This window comes from Oryctolagus cuniculus, chromosome 3 (genome assembly GCF_051225735.1).
Source record: "Oryctolagus cuniculus isolate XC-2025 breed Fujian yellow rabbit chromosome 3, ASM5122573v1, whole genome shotgun sequence".
In the NCBI taxonomy this organism is placed as follows: Eukaryota; Metazoa; Chordata; class Mammalia; order Lagomorpha; family Leporidae; genus Oryctolagus; species Oryctolagus cuniculus.
This window is the reverse complement of record NC_142869.1, coordinates 64365374-64378748: the sequence shown is the minus strand read 5'-3', so window position 1 is coordinate 64378748 and position 13375 is coordinate 64365374. Positions and strand designations below refer to the sequence as shown.

The window sequence follows — 13375 nt, the reverse complement described above, 5'->3', positions numbered from 1 at the left end:
ACTATCAGACCAGATGGCTACTTCATCACAGAATCAAGAATTGGGAATAATTTATGCTGTTCCTTGCTCTAGAATGTGAAAATAGAAAGCATTTGCTGCACACATCCTCATGAACAGCAGCTCGACCCAGGAGCAGAGCCTCGTTGGCGGGTGTTTGGTGTTATAGCTGCACTGTCTTCAGGAACTGGATTTCATTTTGTGGAGCCCTAGACTCAGGCACAGTGAAAATTGTCATAACACGCAGGTTGATGCTTCACTCCATAACCAAATTTTTTAAAATCAAGCCAAGTGTGTCTCTTTGTTAAGGAAAACAAGTTGCAATAAAACAGTTCTAAAATGAGAAAGATTGTATCTGAACCCTCCATTGTTTCATAGTCAAGGCTTTCACCCCTTCATAGGGAAAAAATACAAATATTGGCTTAATATTCGGAGCGGTTGTTTTTGTGTCTGTGAACATTAAATGTTAAAAACAGAAGAGCTATTTATCCTCAGCCTGCTGAACAGAACAGTGGAAATTTCTCTTTATTGGTCTATAAATAAGCAAAGTCTGAACACACTCTTTATTGGGAGAAGAGCCCGGCAACTCATTACACACACCAACTGGCTCATCAGGATTCCTTTATCTTATGTTGCCATAAGTGTGCAGACAGAGACATAGACAAAAGAGTGGGTGTCCAAACTATGAAATGTATTTAACCCTAGGACTGCCTAGCATCCCCCAGGTAAAAGAAAAATGCATAGATAAGCATAAATATTTACAGCTAACAGGTGTTGTTGAGGAAAAGCTAATGGTATAGTGAAGAATCATTTAACCAAGCTCTGAAGGGATGAATCAAATGGTTGTTGGTTTCTTTGTTATAAAGTCACTTATTATCAGCCAGGAAATGTGGTACCTTTGTCTACATAGTACTAAAAACAAGTAGTATATTCAGTAAAAACAAAAATGAATAAATAAATAAATAAAAGAAGCATATAATAGAAAAACATCTCCCAGAATATCGATGAGGATGTGTATTTGATTCTGCAGACCAAAGACCTGGTTTCTTTAATTTTTAATACATTAACTATTTGTGGTTATGAACATGTAGAAAAGCTATTGAAAATGTCTCAATAATATGGGCAATATAATCTGCCCTTCCTATTTGGACCTGTTTAATGTGTTTGTGTGTATTAACTTTTTAAGATTAGGTAGTCCACAAAAACAGACAGTTGCACTAGGGGAATTTAGTTGTTTAGGCAAAATCGGAAGGCTATCAGTGTGAAAAGTGAAAACAGGCAGAGAACTTAACATATTAGAGACAACAACAGACAACTAGCGGTGATCCAGTTCTCTTGCCAAGGAAGGAGCTGTGTCTGCCTGTTCCCTGGATGTGATCTGAGGCTTCTACTCATATTAATGATGATACCTCTTCCATCAATATCTTGGATTATTACCAGTGTCTGGGAGAAATTTTATTGGCTGCTGCAGTTCATTGAGAATTAATTGATATGACATACTTACTCTACATGAACTTGGAAAAAAGTCTACTGAGTGAGTGATTTAATTAATTTTATGTTAATTATAAATTATGCCAGGAAACGCGATTATGGATGGACTTGTTTCCAGCTCTCAGATTGCAAGTGCGAGCAGTTTGTACTTCCAGCATGCTGGATACCCTGACTTTGACTGACTAACACCTTAGGAAAAGCATTCAGTTGGCGTTCTCACTAATAGTTGCAATGTGGCATGTCTTAAACAAATTAGGCCAGGAGGAGGTAGCAAAATGCTCCACTCATCTTTCTTTGCAATTGAACCAGCATTGTGAGAGACAACCTCCAAATTGGGTAATTTAAAATTTTTACTCACTCGGTATATTTTTAAATAATCTCCTAAGTGTTTCATAAAACTGGAAAGGAGGCAGGGGAGGGGAGGAGGGATTACTGCTAAACCAAATGCAAAAATGAAAGATTCCTTTAGAGAAAGAATCTACAAGGGGCTGCGGGCTGCACATGAAGGCAGCATCCTGAAGAACTCTATTTTCATTTCCTGTTCCATCCTGCTGATGAGCAGATTCCTCCGAGCTCCTCTCCGTGAGCACGCACTAGTACTTTTATTAAAAGAAGTCCATCAGAAGGAGGTAGTTGTTATGCAGAAGCAGTAACTCACATAATGGGGGATGGCATTTCTTTCCACTCTTGCTGGTCCGCTGGTTCTAATAGCAACCTGGAGCTCAATTTCCTCCTCAAGAACATTGCATTTCATGTGGAATGTCAATTATTAAAATGCAGTGTCCCGTGTCTTACTTCTCACTAGATGAATTCATTTGCAAAACTTGCTAATTTATGCAAATGAGCCTTAACCTGTAACTGCCTGGAATCTATTTCATCCGTTCCAGTTTTTGGCAGCTCGGAGCCTAGATGTCTGAAGGAAATCCATGAATGCAGAATTTGTCAGTTCTGTCATCGTTATATTGGTTATTGAATTGTTAAAAAAAAAAAAAGAAAAACCATCACCACCGCCAACAGATAAAAATGTGTTATTAAGTGGAAGTCAGCAGACAGCTAGAGCTGAAAAATCTAGAGATTAAATTAAAGATAAACCAGGATGAGAGGATCTGATACCTGCATCTCCTGACACCCCTGAGTAATGTTAGAAGCTAATGACCTCTTTTCTGGAAGAAACCAACTGGTTAATAACCCAAGGAGGGTCTATCAGCTACTGACTAAGACAGATACAGATAGTGAGCAGATAAGAAATTTCTTCTTGGGGAAAGAACCACACAAAGCACAAAAGGAACTGTATGCAATTTTTTTTTAGTTGTTAGTCACGATTGCATGAAAGACAAGGCAACAAAAAAGTGATGCTTGTCAGGAAAGGGACTGCTGTGTATACAGGTGTGTGCCTCTGTGGTGTGTGTGTGTGTGTGTGTGTGTGTGTGAGAACATGGTGGGTACGAGCAGGCTGCCTCATATTTATTTCTGTGTTCCCACAGGTACCTCATACATCAAGCCTTGAGGCTTTCCTCTGAATGAGCTTGATTTTGCACACGCCAACATCAATGGCACATACTTTAATCAACAATTCTGTAACGATGTACTGTGCTTATTGCCCTCACTTACTGTTACACAGTCTTTTTTTTTTTTTTTAATGAACAGTGTAGAAAAGGAGCTTTCTGCAGAGCTCAGCATTGCTTTTTCCTGTTCTTTATGGAGGTCAGAAGAAGGATTCCGATTCCTGAGCAGGCCTCTGAATCCACAGGACGTGCACTAGGGGACTTTAGTTGTGTAGGCAAAGCCGGAGGGCTCTCGGTGTGAGAAGTGAGAACAGACAGCATTTTCGTTCAGTGTTCTGCATTCAGACAAGTGAACGAAGGTTGGGAGCTGCCCGCACTAAGTTAATAGCTAAGGAGACTTGAGGGAGGAAGCAGCCGGCTGTATCTCTAGCCACCTCTCTCTGTCCCGGTCAGTGTGTGTGTGTGTGTGTGTGTGTGCATGTGTGCGCGCGCACATGCATACTTGATGCACAGGTGGGCTCTGCTTTGGACATTCACTGAGCCATCGACACATTCTATTCAATAGACCTCTGGAGATCACCCTCCATTGTCCTTGGGGACTCTTTTTGCCCTGCTGAGCATGGCCTGTGACGTACCTGAATTCATGCTTCATATACGTGGACACAGCTGTCCTTGGATCCTGCTCTTCAGACTGCTTTGTTTTCCCTCTTTCACGTGTGCTAATAGTTGCAAAGCGGGAAGAGGTATTTATTGTGTATATTAGAATGCATTCTTTCAACTCCACAATGGATTTCAATTAAAGAGAAATAAAGAATCCACCTTTGGTAAAATGGGCACTTCAAGGAACCTGTCCAAACTCCAGACGCATAATAAGACAGTCCAAATCTAATTGCTCATTTCACTCCTGTTTCTTTCAGAACTGTGTCTCTTTAAATCTACGGAGGACAATATTCCTTCTGGCCCACAGGATGCCAAAATGACTTGATGATTTATTTATGCAGCGCTTGGCAGCCCATAGTCCAGATTGTGGCTGAAGCTGAATTTTATGAGCCTTCCCCTAGTGAGTATATTTTAAAATTATATTAAAAATATATTTTTTGAAACCTCAGTCCTGTTTGGACCAGCCTCAGGCCCTGACAATGATGGTGATAGGACTAAAGAATTAATATTGCTAAGGACTTAGCAGATGAAATTTTTATTGTAAGAGCTTAGAAAACTATTAAGCTTTCATTTGGCAAAGGGGAAAAAATGATACTCAGGCCTAAATGCTTTAGTGCTACTGAATATGACCTTTTCTATTTGCAGCAGTTTATCTGGTCATTCAACAACTGTTTATTGGGCTTCTTACCGTGTACCCGGAAGTATTCCAGACTCAGGGGACTGCGAGGAGCAGAGAGACACTGTCACATCGCTCCAGGAGCAGACATTTCAGAGGAGGCAGATGGATGACAAACAGGTGAGTCAATACGGCAGGTGAGCAGAATGATTTCACGTTCCTGTAACAATAAGCCCCAGGTAAGAAAAAGGGAGTCTGAGCTGAGATATGCCTGCGAGGCAGCGAGTTTGCAGTTTTGCCCCAAAGGATAGCTTCTGTACCGTTCGATCAGAGAAGTAGAGCATCTGGCGAAAACAGCTTCCTGGGTAACTTTCCTTCCATAAAATCCAGGTCAAACAAAAAACTATGCCCTCAAGCTCAAATCAAAGGATTTAGACCAAGATATCAGGAGCTGAAGATACCAAGTGGTCTGGCAATGTGGTTCTAAAAGCAGCTTCAGTTCAGTATTGTGGGTTTAAATTGTACAGGATCCGTGGAAAATTACCGTAAGGAGACTGTATTGGTCCTCTATTTGTTCTGACAACAAAATACCTAAGACGAGCTGTTACAAAGGAAAGAAGTTGATTTCAGCTCCTGGTTCTGGAGGTGCACGGTCCAAGAGTGCATGGACCACCCTGGTTCAGCGTCTGATGAGTGTGGCGACAGTGGAGCACGGGTGCAGGAACAGTCACACGCCAGCCAGGAGCAGAGAGAGGAGCGAAGCTGTAAAAGCCAACTGAGTTCTCCTGAGAACTGCCTTCCATGGCCATGACTCCAGGGACTCCCTGCTGGGCCCTCAGGGTACAAACACTGTAACGGATCTAGTTTAACATAAGATGTTGGGGCTTAATAGTTACACAACTGCATGAGTTGGGGAGCCATATCCCATTCAAACCATAGCAGAGGACCACATTTACGAAAGATGAAATAAGGCCAGAGAGACAGGGCTTTTTTTAAAAAAAAATAGATTTATTTGTTTTTTATTTAAGGAAAGAGAGAGAGAGAGAGAAGGAGGGAGGGAGGGGGGGACAGACAGAAGGGAAGAGGGAAGGAGGGAGGGAGGGAGAGAGAGAGAGACAAGGGAGGGGAAGGAGAAGAGGAAGGAAGAAGGGAGAGGGAGAGAAAAAGATATCTTCCATCTTCCATCTGCTGGTACATTCCCCAAATGCCCACAATAACAGATACCAGGCCAGGACATAGCCAAGAGCCAGGAACTCCATGCTGGTCTCTGACATGGGTGGCAGGAACCCAAGTACTTGGGCCATCATCTACTACCTCCCAGGTCATCGTCTACTATCTATGTTCCTGAAATCTGGATCAGAAGCAAAGTAGCTGGGAACTGATCCCAAGCTCTCCTGTAAGGGTTGCAGGTATCAGAAGTGGCAACTTAACTCATTATGCCACACTGCCTACCTGGGGCAGGGCTTTGATCAGTGGAACAAAATGTGGCACAGCAAAGATAAGAATTTAGAATTCTGGTTGGGCTTTACTGACAATTGTTAATAGTAATACCTCCTACTTGGATACTACTTTTTTTTTTTCAAAAATACACTTCAAATTTTTATATCCTGTAATTCCCATACCAATCCTGGAAGGTATTACAGTCCTCATATTGGATGAAGGAACTAAGTCACAGAATAATCATGCCAGCTCAAACAGTGGTGAAACTTGTATTTTTATCAGTTAGCCATTTACTAAAAAATGCTGATACTACACAATTTTAAAGCAAATGTTCTTTGTGATTACATTACATACTACTTCTGCAGCAAGTTGAAAGTAAAAACTTCTAATAGTCCATCATTTTAATTCTAGTTGTACCCATTTTTATGTAGAACTAAAATTTTACTTTAAAAGTACAAAAACATGGGAGGGCTTTTCCCACAGCTGTTAAGACATTGCTTGGAATGCCAGCATGTCATGTCTGAGTGCCTGGGTTTCAGTCCCAGTTCCACTTCTGATTCCAGTCTCCCGCTAATCACACCATGGGTGGCAACAGCTTATTGCCAACATACTTGAGTTCCTACCACACATCTGGAAGACTTAGATTGAGTTCTTGGATCCTAGATTCAGCTTGGCCTGACCCAGCTGTTGCAAACATTTGAGTAGTGAATCACTATATGAAAGATATCTCTTTCTCTCGTGTGCGCGCTCTCTCTGCCATTCAAGTAAAATAGGAATAAATAAATAAATAAATAAATAAATAAAAATTTAAAAAGTACAAAAACAACTACATAATTAAGCAAATGAATTGGAGAAATGCTGATGCTATGTACGAAACTAGTAGGTAGGGACTCAAGTTGAAAGACATGGTTGGCTCTTATTGCTAACATAATGAAATAGATACTACTTCACTTAATACTGAAAAATGATGGTCAAAGGGAGGCCTGGGGATGTGTCTGTGTCTAGATTAGCTGATGTGATGGGTCCTATGCTGCTAAAAACCAAAGCCAGGAACAATCACTATAATGTAGACTGTCACTGAGGAACTTCTGGGCAAAGGGAAAAATTAATCATTCAAATTCAACTCACTTACATCATCTTAATATCCCTTTTTGGTAAACAGAGACTTTTTCTCAAACCATAAAATGTTTAAGAATTTATCACTTAGTAAAGAATAGTTGTAATTGTTACCATGTAACATTAATTGAGTGTCACAAACATTTTAATTAATTTATTAGATACTAGTCATGTGCAAGGATGTTACATAGAACATGAAATTAGACACTTTTCTGCCTATTGAGTGTCCAATTATAATTCAATAGAAAGATGCAGTTCAATAGTTTTAAGCTAACATGAATCTATCACCAGTAAACTTAATAATCATTATCTTTTTCTAAAAACAAAATGATTTTACAGTTTCTCCTGTAGTCTTCATTACACGAGCTTTTTGGGTGAGTTTGCCATGTGAGAATTATGTATGTGTCCCATTGAAGGTATTTAAGCATAGATTTGAGCTAGGAGTAGAGCAGATTTGTTGTCCAGATGTAACGAAGAGGAGAAGAGTCAGTCTAGTAGATGTCCCTTCCTGGCACGTGCACAGCTAGTACAACACTCAACTGACTGCTAGGAAGAGCTTAGGCATGGTCACGCCAGGCAGTTTCATCCACATTCCAGAGGGGAGCTCTTCAATTCATTCGTTGTCTGGATCTCCTGGGACTTTATAAAATATTGATTCATCCAGAGTCAAAACTGAACTAGTCTCATCCTTTCTCTATACAATGGCTGGGTTTTTTGTTTGTTTGGTTGGTTGGTTGGTTGATTGGTTTTGGTTTTGGTTTTGGTTTGCTGCTGGTGGTGTTATTATTCTAGAAAATTCCAAGTCAAAGTATCAATAGGCACCATATTACTGATGGAAAATCTAACTATGGAATCAGCTAGATCTAGATTTCAGTCTCACTAATAACACTTTCAAGGTGAATGTGCTCTTTGAGCTTCAGTTTCCTTATTTTTAAATGGGAATGACCATGTCTACTTCATAGGACATTATCCAGATCAAATAAGAAAAGAGCAAAGCATACAACATCCAGTAAGTGCTCAAGCGGCAAGCCCCCTTACCTCTTGACTTCTGATGACCATGCCTTATAGATTTATTTGCATCTCACATAGCGTTTCAAGTCACAGATGCACAATGTGGATTTTCTGGCTCGGTTTCATTGGACTGCATATTTCATGTGAAATGTTTGAAGTACTTCACTGGGAGAGTGAAGCCTTCCTCTGGTGCCATCCTTGGATTTCTTGCTCTAAAGCCATTGTGTAAAGAGAGAGTTATAGAGCACTATTAGTTTCCCTTGAATAGGGATCAAGTTAAGCTGTCCTACCTTGTCACAGAACACAAGGTAGAATGGGGAAAATGAGGCCTTTAGGTATTATCCTCAAAGGTAATATTAAATTCCGCTTCACAGTTAGAACTTAATTAGGATCTTCAGCACATGAAAGCTACAGTTCAAAAATTTAGAAATTCAGGCTAACAATTGCTGAATCCTGTTGATATTACCTTGAAAAATAATCAAATTGATTTAATAATATATATTTTTGGTCCCATCAAATACAGGCATGTCACTTTCACAGAAATAAGAATTTGGTCCCTTTTAATTAATATGACTTCTTAAAGACAAGATTTCTGAATAGTCTCTGTAATTTTTGTAGCATGGTCTATTTTCCTAAGAGCTATCTAGACAGGATCAGTGTTGCTACTTCAAGAGTTATACAATGGAATAGGGGCAAATTATAGGTAATCCCTTTTTCTGAACTAGCTTGAAATAAAAATTAAATGGGCCTTGAGTGTTTGTGAATTGCAGTGTTTCACTGGGGCCATGGAACACTAAGTGAGACTCAGAAACAGGGTGTTAATTCAGGCCTAATCATTTAATTCCACTCTGTTATGCGCCGTATTTATTGCCCTCTTGGATCTGTTTTCTATGGCCTGATAAAGAGACAGTGATTCTCTGAAGCTCAGTCAGGGACCGTTTTATTTATATCGTTAGTTAGTCCAATAAAAGCACTGTCTTCAGATTCCTGCTGTTATTTTCTGTTTGTAGCCCTGTCGTTAACTATGAAAATGCCGACGGGGCTGTTCCTCTCCAGGGCTGGCGTTGCTTTGCTGTTGAAGGGAGCTTGTAAGGAGTGGGGAAAACCAGGGGCAGACCAGGTGTGGAAAAGGCCAGTTTGGTGTAACCAGGTGCAAATGCCAGGGAATCAACTCGGGTTTTAGCAACAATTGTGAACTTTCCATGATTATGTTTGTTAGTGTTATGAAAAGTCCACTGACATTTTGTTAGAATGAACTTAACGCCCTTCTGATCTGTGATTCTGTCTGTGAACCAGACAGGTTTCCTTAAAAAGGTTGTTTACTTTCTAAAAAATTAAACCTTGCTGCAACTCTCCATGAACTGAAAAATAGTTTTAATTTCACACACAAAAATGTGGGATGTAGCTCTATTTTTGTGTATGCATGTCAAGCAAAGAAGAAATTATGAGGAACAACAACGAATGTGCAATAGGATCACACTCAGATCCTCTTTATGTTTAAAAAAATAGTGTTAGCTGCATAGTTTTATGGCTTTCCTAATAGTCTCCAAGGTGATATGGAGAGGTCTAGAATAAGAAAATGATTGCAGGAAATAGATATAGAGATCATTGGAATTAATGATATGGCAATCGGAAGATAATACAGGCACATTAACATAACATACTGTGTAATTACTAGTGTTTCCAATGGAGTTATGTGTAGTTATCCATGTAATAACAGACATTATTTCATAGAATATATGTAATTAGCACGTATCATTGGTGTGTAGTGCACAAATGAGGCAAATCATTATTGTTGTTTCAACACTAAAAGGTGGGGACATTTTTTGGACTGATGGGCTTCTCTTCCCAGATTGGTCATCTTCTTAAACCTCTCTGAAGCATACGTATACTCAGAAAGTAAATATGAAAAATATTAACATCATCACATTCTAGATCAGTGCTCGTATTTAGATAAGTGGAGCAATTAGCACCGTGCAGAAAGTTCTGTTTGGGGAAATGATAAAAATTATATCAGCAGACTTGCATGGAAGCTTGTATATCACTAACCAAAAGTTCCCGCATTCTCATGGAAAGATAAAAATCAGCATTCATTCATAGTGCCAACAAAGATTGGTTGACTGCTTTCTGTGGAAGACAGACAACAAATGATTTAAGTCGTGCCTCCAAAACACTGTGGAACCTGATCATGCTGGAATTCTTGCCTATTGCAATGTGGGAAAAAGAGCTGGCAGAGAAGGCAGAAATCCCCATTACCCCCAAAGCCACCTGCAGTGAGTAACGTGAGTGATATGGCCGCTTCCCCTAAATACAGAGAGATCTGTTTTGAACTGGGGAGGGGTTGGAGACTGCTATGAATGGGGACATCCAGGAAATAGTGACATCACTTAGTACTGTAGAGTTTGTGAGCCGCATTATTACATATTATCATATTCAGTCTTCCAAACAGCCTTGTGAAGTAGGCAGGCCAGGAATTTCTATTCCACAGCTGTGGTAACTTGAGTTTCGAAGCACTCATGGGGTTGATCCAAGGTCACTTGTCAAGAAAATGGTAGAGTCAGACATCTTGTCATCCCTAATCTGTACAAATCTACTAAATCAAGACTGAGAGATGCTATATAAAAGAATGGCAAATGGCCCCACTCAAGCCCTGCTGATTCCAACTTCATGAGTCTGTAGGAAATGTGAAATCTTGAGTTTTAGAGGGAAAACGAAGTAGGATAATCAAATATGATTTGAAGGGAGATGTAAGGAGTGTGGGAGAGTAGCTGGGTGGCGTGGTAAAGGCAATAGAGGCCAGTGAAGATGAGAAGAGCAGGAAAGGCACAGACTCCCAAGGGTCTGAGAGTGTACCAGGCACAAAGATGTTTTAAAGAGATGCCTGGGTGCTGTGGTGTAGCAGGTAAAGCCTCTGCCTGAAGTGCCAGCATCCATGTGGGTGCAGGTTCGAGTCCCTGTTGCTCCACTTCTGATCCAGCTCTCTCTTATTGCCTGGGAAAGCAGTATAGGATAGCCCAAATCCTTGAGCCCCTGTACTCATGTGGGAGGCTCCAGGCTCCTGACTTCGGATTGGCCCAGCTCTGGCTGTTGTGGCCATTTGGGGAATGAACTGGTGGATGGAAGACCTCTGTCTCTCTGTATTCTGCTTTTCAAGTAAATAAATCAATCTCTTGAGGGAGGGGGGCCTGGGAAACATATATTGAATGTTAGTACCCAGATGATGGAGGCCGTGAATACACAGTATATTCAGAAGAAAATGAAGAACCAATGACAGTTTCAGGTAGGAGAATAATTCCATAACAATGACTTTTTATGAGGTCGAGTCTAATGGTGTGCAAGAAAAAGTAGCTATTACTGCCAAAAATACAAACTATCAGCCCACAAGGTTGTCCAAGCATGTGGGAGAAGTAATATTGCTCAAGAGAGTATACAGCCACAAGATTTAATAATGCCCTGGTGACTTAGACTATTTTTAAATGTTCTAAAATATTGGAATAAATCAGTCACAGCTGCTTCTCCTTATTGAGAATTAGCTTCAAATCAAACTTGGTTTTCAGCAGAATTGGGTGACCATCTACAAGTCTGGGTATGCCCCATATTTAACAGGTGCTTGATAACTTTTTTCTCATAATATTGATGAAATATCCGACTCAAGTAAGAAAACGTCCATATCCCTCTAGATATCTCTATTGTTAAAATATGATTTATAAGCCTGCTTTAATTCTTCTATATGTATGTTAAATATATAAATGTAGATTAAATAAAGGCTAAATTTGGAGGTCAAGAGGAGACATTTTTCTTTATGAGGTGAGTGATATAGAATAGTATGGTAGTAAGAATAAAGTGGAAAATTAGAATTTTGAATTGAGTATAGAGTCTTTATCAGAGAAGATTCCACGGAACGGTGGTATCTGCCAGGGGTTACAATATCAATGACTTGGACAACGTGACTTTAAGATGATAAGCCTTATTGTTTTTGGACAGGCTTGGGACAAATCCTGAATCAAGACAAATTAGTTGCTAGAGAGACTCGGTGCTCTTGTATAAGTTTTCATACTGGCTGGGTAAACTTGATGCGGACATCTCTACATGCCACGCCTTGGTCTTTTCACCTGGAAGATGGGGATGACGACTGTAGCGTCTGTTTTCACAGAGAAAGCAGGCAAATGGCAGTCACTCCTGCAACGAGTCCCCTCACTCTGTAAGTGCCCAGGGCCCTCACCGCATCTTTGCAGCAACACATCAGTGTCCCCTTGCGTAGGGTCCAGGTTAAAGTGAATCATCCTGAGTTCTACCTCCTCCTACCCAGTGCCCTAATTTTGGCTTAGCTGGTAATCTGCTGCATGCCAAGATATTAATAAATGTTAATATAATCTATTTCTCAACCTTCCTAGACATCTTGCTTACATTTTAACAGAGTTTAAAATCTTTAAGCCTTGCACTGAACATTTTATTGATCTGAAGTTTCTCAGTTGGCTGGTGAGAAGATTTTGGCAAGGAAAGAGGAAGGGAGGGAGGTCTAACTCATACCTACTGCATTGAGAGTACGCTGGGGAAACCCTGACTTCCCATGGCCCTTCCGTGGCTCTATAACCAACAGCCAGTGTGGAGCTGCTCAGCCGTAGACCTGTTTTCCAGACCCAAGGGCTGCTGAGGTTGGCCCCGTGATCAGGAGCACTTTTCTGGCTAATAGAATATGCCACTGGTCCTTCCACGTCCCGCACACGTGAAGGATGGCCTCCCGGCTTCACTCTGCATCCATGCTTCTCGTAGGCACTGTAGCAAAGGGCTGTGTCCCAGTGTCTAATATTTCAGCTACAGTGAGAGCCCACTGGGTCCTCCTCCTGTGTTTGTAAATAGGGGCATTTAATCCACAGCCACGCTGGTGAAAAGAGCTGCCGGCATCGCCGCGTGACAGGCTCTTTCCGCTCAACCCAATTGTGGCACTTGCTGCCTCGGCCCTGGCGCCTACCCACAGCTGTGCTTACTGAAGTGCGACTGTAATTTGCTACAGCATGCCAGAGTATTAATAGACAATTATTTATTGCAAATCTGAACCATTTATACTGTTTACTGGCTGACACAATGTAAAATTTTGATCCAAATGTTAATGTGTCCATGACATTGCATAACTCTGTTCCATGCCATGGTTTTTCTCTTCTAAATGAATCGAATTTGCAGTACAAGGAAATGGCATTTTTAATGGATGAATGATTTACAGCCTCAAACTTATAAGGCTATTATTTGTGTAAGTAAGGGAGAATTGACTAATTGCAATAACACAGCAAATTAGACAAATTTAGGATTGTAGCAGGAACAAATTCATAGCGACAAAATGAAAATAACTCACAAAGTTCTTAAAGGGTAACTGAATAAATCTCACTTTAGCTTTACAGGGCAATTGTATTGGGGAGGGGGGAGATCAGGTACCTGTGAGGCCAAGCAGACTTATAAATATTCAATTGAGTAGAACATAGATAAAAATTACCTCTTCATAAAGAACCATATGTGTAGGGGAGAGCACTTCCAGTTCTCCAAA

General features: G+C 40.5%; 1 long non-coding RNA gene across 11 annotated transcripts in view; it reads left to right on the top strand.

Annotated features, from left to right (window-relative positions):
- The window catches only part of LOC103348788 (uncharacterized), a 188506-nt gene that overhangs the window by 119270 nt on the left and 55861 nt on the right, over positions 1-13375 (top strand). For all 11 annotated transcript variants that reach the window (XR_016230772.1, XR_016230768.1, XR_016230765.1 and 8 more), the window contains 2 exons: positions 3911-4053; positions 4299-4449. This is a non-coding gene — a long non-coding RNA (uncharacterized LOC103348788). The remainder of the gene's footprint in view (positions 1-3910; positions 4054-4298; positions 4450-13375) is intronic.